Source organism: Chrysoperla carnea, chromosome 4 (assembly GCF_905475395.1).
Source record: "Chrysoperla carnea chromosome 4, inChrCarn1.1, whole genome shotgun sequence".
Classification (NCBI taxonomy): Eukaryota; Metazoa; Arthropoda; class Insecta; order Neuroptera; family Chrysopidae; genus Chrysoperla; species Chrysoperla carnea.
The window spans coordinates 5831606-5844277 of record NC_058340.1 but is presented as its reverse complement, the minus strand read 5'-3'; the positions used below and the strand labels follow the sequence as shown (position 1 = coordinate 5844277).

Sequence of the window (12672 nt, the reverse complement as noted above, 5' to 3'; positions counted from 1 at the left end):
CTAAACCAACAATATCTACTCCAGTTGTTATATTCAAGCGTCACTCTTATATCTGTATACGTTTTCAAATATTATTATTGTTATCATAACAATATAATAATATAAAAACCGTTATATTGTTGTGGTAAAAATACTTTTTCGCGCTATTATATCAACTGTTGCTACCCATTTTAAAAGAAGGTAAGTGTCATTTTATTAGTTTTTGAGTGTTCATTTCTAAAGCAAAATAAATTTGGGCGATAATTTTAAATTAATTATATTTTCATCATTTCACCATTTCAACGCAATTATCGTGGGAATTATTCACCCACATGAACAATTTTTTTTTGAATTTTGTTTTTTGTTTAAATTTTGACAGATTTTTTTTTTTTTTGGAGTTTAGGTACATACTACAAGAAAAAATTAGGCAAATTTTTTAAGTTATTTAGTGATTTTTGAACGGCTATATCTAAGTGAAAAATATCCGAATCGAGAATAAAAATATAGTAATTTGAAGCTTCTAGTTTTGGGACCTTTTAAGAGCTATGGTTTTCGCAAAAAAAAAAAGCACAAGAAGACTTAATTTTTTGTTTGTTTCAATTTTCTATTTTTATTAGATCTACGTCATTTCGCTGAGATATACGTCTTTTTATGAATACGGATCCATTTGTCTTTGATCATCGATGTCTAACTTGTTGTAAAATTAACACAAATATATAAATTTTTCAACTTTTCCATATTGGGATTTTTCCGCTTTTTATTCGTAAATTACCTATTCGTGAAATTTTTAATTTTTTCGCTTAATTATTTTTGAAAAAATGGGGATGGTACGCTAACTTAATATTAAGTTAGCGGCCACTGTTCGAATTTCCTAATTTTTTTGTGCTGGGAATTTGCCGTTTTTTATTCGTAAATTATTCGTGAAATTTTTAATTTTTTCGCTCAATTAGTTTTTGAAAAGAAGGGGTGGTTTGCTAACTTAATATTAAGTTAGCGGACCACTTTCCGAATATCCAAATTTTATTTTACTGGGAAATTGCCGTTTTTATTTATAAATTATTCGTGAATTTTTTTATTTTTCCGCTCAATTACTTTTCAAGAAAATCAGGGTGGTTTTTCAAGAAACCGTTATTTTATAATATTTATTTAGGGTACCAACTCCTGAAAATTCTTTAATTAAAATTTAAGATTTTCATTTTAATTTATTTAACGTATATTCTGAAAACCCCAAATCATTTTAATCAAAAAAATTTTGTCATTATTTATATTTCTGAGAAAAAAATTACAGTTAAAAACACGACTCTCTTCAGTAATTAAATTTTGAAGCAAATACATCGTAACTAAATTTCAAAAAATTTCACTAATAATTTACAAAAAAAAAAAAAATAATAAATGAGCGAAAAAATGAAAATTTTCACGATTAATTTACGAATAAAATGGCAAATTCCCAGTATGTAAACTGGAAAATTCGAAAATGTGTCTGCTAACTTAATATAGGTAATAAATTCACATGTTCAAACAAAATTTTTTCTGAAAACACAATAATTTTTACAAATTTTTAAATTTATATTTAATGCCTAAAAAATCTATTTACTGTGAGATGCTCGTTTAAGACGCTATTTTAACAATCTAAAAATGACGCAAAAAGATCTATTTTCAACGTAAAATTAAAATTATAAATAATGGAGATAAAGTTTTTTATTAAAAATTTCCTAATCTTTAAGAATTTTTTTTTTAAATTTCTTAAATATTAGTATTTTATGAAATATTGGCGAAAAACCCTTCTGGCACATATTTCTAGACTCGACTACGAATACTCTATTACGAATTCAACTAGATTTCAAACTTATTTTTGCGACTATTATTTTTATCTACATTTCACCAATTTGAACTTTTTGACTAGACTATTAGGTATATAATTTATTTAAATTACAAAAAAGGGTATTATATTAGACCAGATATATTAACATAATTTTACTCATAAAATAAAAAATAAATTGTAAGCAGCAGTTTAACGATTGGGAATGGTGAAAAAGGTTATAAAGAATATAAAATAAGCCTATTTCCCAGGAAGAAAGTTGGAGCGTGTTTTTGGGGGGGGGGGTGAAAAAAGGGTAGTAATTTATATAATTGCGTTTTCTGACTAAAGTTGCGGTCAAAATGAAATGTGTTCAGTAGAAAAGTTCTTGATCATGCCAAAATCTAGAACTTCTGAACTCTGAAGAAAACCGGGTTTTTAACGAAAAACTTGAATATCTCAAAAACTGCTCGATAGATTTACCTACTTGAAAAAAATTGTGGTTATTAAGGATAAAAACTGATAATTTTTCCATAATAATCATTTAAATTGTACTATTTTTGGAGAAATGAGAGTAAAAAAAATCGGTTTTTCACCATTTTCTCAGAAACTTTGAGGTTATGTTAAAAATAATTCACATACAAGTTCTAAATTTTGACGTGATCTAGAACTTTTCTATTGAAAACATTTCATTTTGACCACAACTTTAGTCAGAAAACGCAATTATACAAATTCTCACCCCTTTTTCACCCCCCAAAAACATACTCCAACTTTGTTGCTGGGAAACAGGCTTATTTTATATTCCTTATAACTGCTTACACCATTCCCAATCGTTAAACTCCTGTTTACAATTTATTTTTCAAAAATGTTAAATTTTTTTATTTATAATTAAATCATAAAATTATATGTTAATTTATGTTCTCTGTAGAAATTAGTCAAAATTATTTTTATCTAAATAACATCAAACGATACTAATGAAAATTTGTACGAACTTTTATAAAAAAAATTAAATATGGATATGACTATAACTATGGTCTAATATAAAATTAGTTTTATATAAAGAATAAATTTCCAAAATTAACTTTATAAATTTAATCAAATTTTATATTGAATACAATGGCCGATAAATATTTTTTTTATTTTAACTTAAATTTTTCGGAAATCATATGGATTTCCACATTTATAATCTCAGTTTTAATTTTAGTAGATAACATAGAAAATCCACTTTTTTCAGCCATTAAAAAATTTAAAATCGTTTCTGAGATCGTAAAATCTAAATTTTACATTGAAAAATGTGAAAATTGTTAATTATTTTTGTTTAGAATCAAAAGTTTTTAATGTTTTATTGAAATTATGAAAGTTTTCCAGATCAGTGAATCTAAACAAATTATGGAAAAAATTGTGAATTTTTCCAACAATTTTTTTGCTTTTGAAATCAGGATGCCCAGGTTCACAGGTACTTCGAGTAATTTTTTTCACATCGGATTCGTGTTCAGCGAATTCAAAAACCTCCCATGTAATCATTTTCAGTCAATTTGGTAAATTATTGGCGGGAAAGAAATTGCATCATAAAAAACGACGGAAATTATTTCCCAATATTCTGCAATATTCACAAAGTTTATAATACCTTCTAGAACCCAATGAAAAATACCGAATCTCGATCCATCTTACTTCGGATCATAAATTTTAGAGGTAAAATGCTAAATTTCCTCATCTAATAAGTAAGCTATGCTAATGGTATATTTTTATTACATTATTAGGTCATGTGACTTTAAGAAAATGCTGCTATCTTGCATTATTTTATCATTTTCTATTTGTGTAACGAAAGAGTTGATGTACCCGATGAGAATAACATGCTTGTAATAATTGATCTTGCATCATTAGTAAAAACGACAGCTTGTCTTGTGAGTTTAGGATGATATCGGGTTGGTAATCTAGTATGTTTTTTTCAATGAGTTTAAACTTTTAAAGCTTTAATTGGCATTATTAAAGAAATACACTTTCAAATTCAATCAATAATCACATCAGGTGTTGTGTATAAAAATTCTGCTAATGATTCGATAAGAGTTTTTATAATCGTTTGTACGTTTTTATACCATGTATATGAAATATATCAAGGTATACTTAGTTAAGTTCCAAGTTTGTAACGCTTAAAAATAATGATGCTATGAACAAAAGTATGGTATAGGTGTTCATGAAATCACCTAATTAGTCTATTTCCGGTTGTCTGTCTGTCTGTCATCTGTCTGTCGTCTGTCCGTCTGTCATCAAGATTACTCAAAAACGAAAAAAGGTTTCAAGCTGAAATTTTTATAGCGTGCTTAGGATGTAAAAAGTGAGGTCGAGTTCGTAAATGAGCAACATACGTTAATTGAAGTTAGAGATAGAACAAAAGTTTAAATGTAAAAAATATTCCTTACAAAAAAATAAAAAACTTTTGTTTGAAACATTTCTTCGTTAACATCACTTTTTACCCATGAGATCGCAAATTATGCACAAATTGTATAGTATGTATTATATGGGAATATCAGTTATGTTCTCCATAAGATCAATGTATTTGATATCTATTTTTAATGATTTTTTTCTTAAAAATTTTCATCGATACCTAAGTTGAAATTTTAACCATACTATTCTTTGAGTAAAAGTCTACTTACTAAAGAATTTTGAGCCTTTAAATCAAACATTATTGTAATGCTTACACATCTTATACATTCAGATACTGCTAATAAATATTTTCGAAGTAATAATTCTGCTCAAAGTAGCTAAAGAATCTTCACTGTATTTCATTCTAGATTTAAATCACACGGAATTCTAAAAATATATAATAAGTTCGATTGGTTATTTCATAAATGATCCATGTATGTCCATTTTGTGTTCAAACCGATCTCTTGGCAATATGCCTTCGTAAGTTCATAATTTCTTTGTAAAAAATTATAGTAAAACTGTTTATATGAAGAAAAAGTTCCTCTACAAAACTATTTGTTTGTTGTGACGGACACTGCAGTTTTGGAAATCTATGAAAACATATCATCCGACCATCTATTGTTTTCCCATAAGACCAATGTAAAATATGCCTACTTTTGAAGTCATTTATATATTTAAAAATCGGGCAAACCAGTCCAACTTCATATAAAAAAAATCAAGCCTTTTATCTAAAATTTCCTGGGCGCTGGTACATCCTTAAAAATTATAATTATATACCTCTTTACACGCCAAATTGATCTTTATTGAAAAAAAAAAAACACTTTTCATTATTTTACTTTCATTAAAATCAGCAACAATATTTTTCCCTTTATACATTAAAAAAATTTTAACATTTAATGTTTATTTGCCGTTGATTGATGATGAATATAGGTACTAGAGTAATTTGCATATCAAACAGATTATAACGATGATACAACATATCAACTATATGATGGCATATAATTTATTAATAACGAGGTTTGACTGTAGTTTATTTAATATATTTGTTGCAGAGAATCGTCACGTATGTAACATTTATATATATACATGTGTATTACATGTAAGTTTTCTAACCAACATACAAGCTCTATAGTAGCCAATAGTTTTATTTTAATACATTGTATCTTTTATATTATGTTGAGAATTTTTCGTATAATAACGAAGAAAATTTTTCAATTTTCCTCTTTCATTTCATATCAAAATATTTCTTTATTTTTAGTAATTATCTTGAAGAAATTCTTATAAGCCACCGACAATATCTCGAATGATTCGATATTTTTCTAACGGATCTAAATTATTATAATGAAATCTATTTCTTAAGTTTATGAAATGAAAATAAGTAAATTTATAAACATAACTAGCTTGTGCACATATTGCCTAGAATACAAATAAATACCTAAAACTTTTGGTCAATTTCTTCGTTATTTTTGGCTACTATAATAATAATAATAATAATGGGATTTAACCTCCGTTTCTCAGACATACACAAACCAACATTTTTTTAAATTCTCTATCTCTATCGCAGAATTAGTGTTGCCAATGCAAATCAACAACAAAAAGAAGGTTTATTTTGTTACCATTGATTCGATCCGCCAAAACATGGGATCAATTAGACGCATCGTTCTGTAAACATCGAGTGAATTTGAGGCACCAACGTATATCGAATATCCCGAATTTGAAAATGCTTAAAGGGAAATTGAACGGAGAACGAGAATTGTTAATTAGTGGGTTAAGAGTCCATAGAACGAGTTGGTAAATCGTGGAAGTACGGTAATAATGCGTTATCACACGTTTAATTTGTTGTTAGTTTTACATTTTAACAGTATTTTCGACTATTTGGAGCATGGTAATGAATTCATTACGGAACAAGTGCGGTAATCAATTCATTACCGCGCTAGGGCGGTAATGATTTATTTTTCGCACGCATACTGAGTCAGAACAGTAGTTCTTATCTTACGGAAGTAGATAAATATAATTAATAATCTCAAGTTATGTTTTGCAGTTACTAATGATGGAAGAGCAAGGCCTAAAAAAGTCGTTGAATTTTCTAAAGCTGATCATTTGAGAATTGGTTATAGTAGTTGTGTGCCCACACATACTGCGGTCAGTCAAGCGAGCGATAGAACAGAGGTCAGATATATGCTATCGAAATAGATATGTTTTACGTGGTCATAAATGCATTTACTAAAGCTGAAAATTGTTATACAGATTGCATAATGCATATAAATAACAGTTATGACTGTGAGTCAGTTAGGTGTTAGAATAGGGTCGGTCAGTCAGCCCTTTTGTATGTACAATAAATAAATAAGATGCAGTTATGACTGCCGTGGTATTTCAATAAACTTATTAAAATTAAAGCTGAAAATATTTAATAATTGCATATATATATATATATAACAGTTATGACAGTCAGTCAGTTTAATGTTGGAACAGGGCTAGTCAGTCAGAACTTATATATTAGTATGAACAATAAATAAATAAAATTCATTTACGATTTCCGTGGTATTTAAATGAATTTACAGATTGTATATTGCAACAGCTTGTATACAACATGAACAATTATAAATAAATCTTATTTATTTATTGTACAAATAAGGACTGACAGTAACACCTAACTGACTGACAGTCATAACTGTTATTTACATGCAATATGTAATCTGTATAACAATTTTCAGTTTCGATAGCATATATCTCATTCCGGTTCTATCGTTCGCTTGACTGATCGTAGTATATGTGTGTACACAATTACTATAACCAAACCTCAAATGATCAATTTTAGTAAATTCAACGATTTTTTTTTACCGGGCTCTTATTCCATAATTATTCACTAACACTGTTAGTACACAAACTTGGTTCAAATATGCAACAATATTCATTTTTTCACAAAAAGGAAAAAGATCCAATCAAATAGGTTAGTATTGAGAATTAAGCTTTTAATACGAATTTCAATAAATACAAATTTTCAAAACTTTTCATAAAATTTTATTTATGAAAATATCATAAAACAAGAAAATTTACAATTAAGTTAAATTTGATAAAACAATGTAAACTCATCAATTTGGTATTTGATTTATATAGGTAGTACCTAAATTAATTTATGCATTCGTTTTATCTAAATTCAAATCAAACTAATTGTACGAACAATTACCATAAATAATACAGATGGATACATCAATAATTAATAATTCACAAATATGGATGGATGAAAGCCAGGTGGGTGTATGAAAAAATTACCAATATAGTCTAGTTAACAAGTTCAAATTGGTGAATTATAGAAATAATGGTCGTAAAAATACGTGCGATAGCTTGTTACGCAATAACTTCTAGAAAAATGTAACAGAAGCATTTTTCAGCACATAAAAAATTGCGAAAGATATTATAAGAGTTTGCTCTTACATCTGAAAGTGTTAAAATCTAAAATATGAAATATGAAATAAAACCAAAGAACTATGTTTGGGAATTTATTCCGCAATTATATGGAGTACAAACAACAGGCGTTTAGGTAATATTTGTGTACATAGCAAAGTCGCATCTATCGAATGTACATAAATTCGATGGAAACGCAATTTTAATGTCATTACATTACCTCCCCGGGCCAGAAAAAGATAAGTTTTTCTGAGTGAAATCAATAAATTCAAAAAGAAAATTTTGATTTAATTTTGTGTGATTATTCGTAGTTAGGGAAAAGCCACACAAAAAAACTGTGGCCTTGCGGTGAAGTACTAGTCCCGACAATAAAAAAAGTTTGTTTAAAATATGGTGATATCCGGGGCACGGGAGTGCTCCCGCCAAGTCGAGCGCGAAACAAACACTGCCGTACCGTCCTTTACTGGAACCATTTCGCCGTATTTTCAGGCCCCTATTTGAGAATCTCTGATTAAGACCAGAACGCAGAAATTTTCGTCATCCAGTATGCTATAATCACATACTTAAAATCCAAAATTTAAAGTCTGTGGGTCATTTAGTTCCGAAGTTAAGCGAAAGAAAAGTTTCGCATTTATGACACTCACTCACTCACTAATGATCATCAGAATAGAACTAGTGCTTCCCATAAACTCAGAGAGTTGAAATTTGGTACAGAGTTAGGGTTTAATGGCCACATAAAGGAATGACTATAAAAACTGGGATAATCGAAGATCTGGAGTACTTGGTGACCCTGAAAAAAATAAATCAATATACCCACGTTTCTACAAAAAGAAGTGAAATGCCACTAAAAAAAATTCTGTAAAAAACTAGCCAAGTCTCGATGGAACTGTTTGTTTATCTCTAAAAAGTAATGAAATCTTGACAAAGTCGGGCCAAGTCTAAGGTTCCTTACTGCGATTTCTTTATCATTATAGTTAATGTTGTGTGACTTGGCCGTTGAAGGTTCACAAGGGTACAAAACCAGGTGCTCCATGACACCATTGCACCAATCTGAGACCACGTGAACGTCCATGTCCAAGTCACACAACATTAACTATAATAATATAGAAATCACAGTAAGGAACCTTAGATTTGGCAAGTTTTGTTTAGATTTCATTACTTTTTAGAGATAAACAAGCTCCTCAATCGAGACTTGGCTAGTTTTTTTACAGAATGCTTTTGGTGGGATTGAAAATATCAACAATTTTGAAAACCAATTTTAAACACTTTCTAATTACAGTGAAGAAATACTTAAGAGTCTGTAAATTCTTCAATGTTGTACTTCATTGATGACGTAGTGTTGCTGAATATGACTTGGTGATGTTGAAGAACAAATCGAAATTATAACGGACGATGTATGTTGGAAGAAATTGAATTGAACCACAGAATGAAATCATGATGTCGAATATGATGAATTAACTCACCAAACTGATTGCTGACATTCTGTAAGTAATCAAGATTTTTGCATACAAATCTTGAAAAACATAAAGTCAACAAATGTCTAAATAATTAATAAAATGTCAAAATATTTTCTCAATTATTCAAAACGTTAAATACAATATAAACAATTATCAATGTCTTTCTTATGGTTTGAAGCTCTACTTTGTGATAACATGTTATCAATGTCGTTACAATATAAACAATTAAAGATGAAAAAAAAAGTATTTCTTTTTTCGCCAATATTTCATAAAATATTAATATTTAAGAAAAAAGATATTTATTTTTTTTTTGTATCCTAATTTTCTATTATCAATTCCTAAAGGAACTATAAATAGGTCTGATGAATAGATATCATGAACGGCAACTACCCACTGATAGTCACCTAATCGAGTTTATAGTATGTAAACTATAATTAAAACTATTTACGTAAATCTAAATCTTAAATCTAGAACACTTTATCTATTTAGTCTATTTACTCTTTCACTATTGTCTAAGAGACTGATTACTTCAACATTTGGGTGCCTTTCAAGGCGAGGCATTTTATTATTTTATATTATTTGCATTCTTTGCAATATTCGTGCTCAGCGACTCCAAAAACCTCCGAGTAACAAATTTGGACCGATCATATAACAAATTTTCCGAAAACTCCAGAAAACGACAGGTACCTCGGAGATCAATTCTGATGTGGATTTCGTGTACAGCGACCTCAAATATCCCCGTGTTACAAGTTTGGAATCAATTTCATCACTATTAACCGAAGTGTGAATTTAGTATATTTACGGTTAATATAAAATGCAATTATATAAAAAAAAACTTAACAAAAAGAAAACCGACTTTTCTAAAACAAATTAATATATGCACTAAAAAGTAAAAAAATAACGATAATATAATGTAGTTAAAATTATTGTTATTTTTGGAGTCAGTGTCAGCCAAGGAAACAACTCTGACAGAACAGTTTGCTACATTAGCTTGGCTAACACCGACTCCAAAAATAACAATAATTTTAACTAGATTATATTATCGTTATTTTTTTACTTTTTAGTGCATATTAATTTGTTTTAGAAAAGTTTTTCTTTTGAAGTCGGTGTAAATGGTAATGGTAAAAATGCATATTATTTATGCAAATTGCATATTTTTAAATTCTTATAAATCAATTCAGGTCACAAAATTTCCTGACGCTCTAACGAATCGAATGCCGAAAGCCGCATTCAAATGCGACTTATAGTTAAAATTTTTCGAACTTTATTGCTTTGTTTCTGCGACTGTAATAAAGTACTTTTTGTTAAAATCGAAGTATCGTTATGGATGTTGAATGATCTTATAGTAACAGCAGATTAATTGGTTTATATTTTTTTGGTTAATCCTGTTAACTGGTAATACCTATTATAGTTACCTGTATATTTATATAGATTATAGATTATAGATTATATAGACAACATAAATAATATTTACTCTTATACAATATTTTCACAATAATGTGAAAAAGGTATTTTCTATATAGTTCGTTATACGAACCACTTAAATAAATAAACAAATAAATAAATAGATACTTAATAAAAGTTTAATAAATAAACAGTTTCCTGACTGATTTAATTTCATTTTGATAGCCTTTTCATCAAGTATTTATCAATGAGGTTTTATTTTTTAGTTTTATTAATACAACTGTATTTGTGTAAAGGTATTGTTATGTTACAATGATAGACTATTATAAAGTCCCAAGGGAAATTAACAAACAAAAAAAGGGTATAAATGAGGGTTAATGTTAAGTGTGTATCAAAATTATAATAAAACCCAGGTATCAGCTTGGTAAAAATTAAATGCTGAAAAACTCTGCTTTGAACGCCAGCAAAATTAAAAAAATTTGATTTGCTCCACCATAAGCAAATTTTAACCAATTTTGATCAATCAAGTATGTAATCCCAATAATTTTGGGTCATGCTTTTCAAATATTTGGTCACATTTAACGTCTTCAATAAATTTTGAAAGTATCCTTGTTTCCACATTTGGTATATGGGCTAGTAATAAACAAATAACTCAAAAAAAAAAGGAAAATATGACTCAAAGTTAGTGGGTTTTAAAATAATTCAATCAAATACGATAAAATTTGGCCAAAATAGCTAAGAAATTAATTTTTTGAATTCTATTACGTCATTTAAATCAAAAAAATTTGATTTTGCTCCACCACACACAAATTTTATCCAATTTTGATCAATAAAGTATGTGATCTCACTAATTTTGCGTTATACTTTTCAAAAATTTGGTCAGATTTAACGAATCTTCAATAAATTTCGAAATTGCAGTAACGTACGTTTCCACATTTGGTAAAGGGAAACTGTAGAAGATCGAAGATAAATCGAACAATAATGAAAGGATAGTTTTAAGTCGCATTTCCTCCGAAAACCAAGTTTTTTTATGAGGATCAACTATCTAATTTAAAGTGTTGTTCTATCTCTTATCTTTTAAAATCTAAATTGACTATTAAAGCAACCTGGAGAACTAGATTCAATCTGATGTCCGAATATGATGGCCTACATCAAACTCTGTAACTTTTAATAATATAAGCAGGAAAGGTATGAAAATTTCTTGAATTCTTGACTCCCGAATATCGTGGTATATAAATAAAACCTTCTTTTAAAATCACCTAGTTAGTTTTACTTACACATGAAAACTGTTGATATGTTTTATAATGACTGCTTATTTCTACTTACATTTTGTGACATGCTTGTTTTTCACAGTAGTTTATAGACGACGTTTTAAATGTGTTTATATAATATTACTTTATTATTATTATTTTTAAATATAATTAATAAACTATTGTAATTGATGCAGAGGATCAATGCAAATAATGATCTCAATCTAATGGAAGAGCCAGACCAAAAAAAATTCGTTGCATTTACTAAAGCTGATCATTTGAGGTTTGGTTATAGTAGTTGTGTACACACGCATACTGCCGTCAGTCAAGCGAACAGGGATCAGATAAATCCTATTGAAACCGTTTTACGTGGTACTAAAATGAATTTACTAAAGCTGAAAATTGATAAGAAAGAAAGCTTTGTATAGCAAAATCTTAAAACCCTTGTTACCTTGCCATTTGCCGAATCTTAAAATCCTTGCAAATTTTCTAATCAAATGAACATAGCGCCAGATTCGAAGCTTCAAAAGATGTAAAAATTATACCCTTCTCTAACATCTAAGCTTTACGATTTGAAGAGAAGCCTGAAAAAATGTCGATAGAAGTACTCAATGAAGATTTTAATTGAAACTTATTTTATACATAATTCATTAATTAGGGGTCTGTATAATATCCTTTCTCAGTTATGTTAGACTACCTCAGGACTTGAATCACAAAATTTTTTTACTTGTTGCCAATATCCCTTATATCCTTTCCGTATCCCTTATATGATTTAAGCTTGTATATAACTGGCGAGTCCATTTTATTCCAATCTAGATGGATTTCAGGTTTTAATTGAAGATTTCAAAAGGTGTCATCAATGACACCAGTAATTGTTTCAAATTTTTAATCGGACAGGAAAATAAAATAGTAAACCTCAGTTAAATCATTTGAAACAATTTTCATGTACGTTTTG

At 28.4% G+C, this 12672-nt stretch overlaps 1 protein-coding gene across 1 annotated transcript in view; it reads left to right on the top strand.

The window, feature by feature from the left end:
* Positions 1–12672, top strand: part of LOC123297244 (tachykinins) — a 163510-nt gene continuing 150838 nt past the window's right edge. Inside the window, exon 1 of the mRNA XM_044878831.1 lies at positions 1–180. The gene's annotated coding sequence lies outside the window, so the exon portion shown is untranslated. The remainder of the gene's footprint in view (positions 181–12672) is intronic.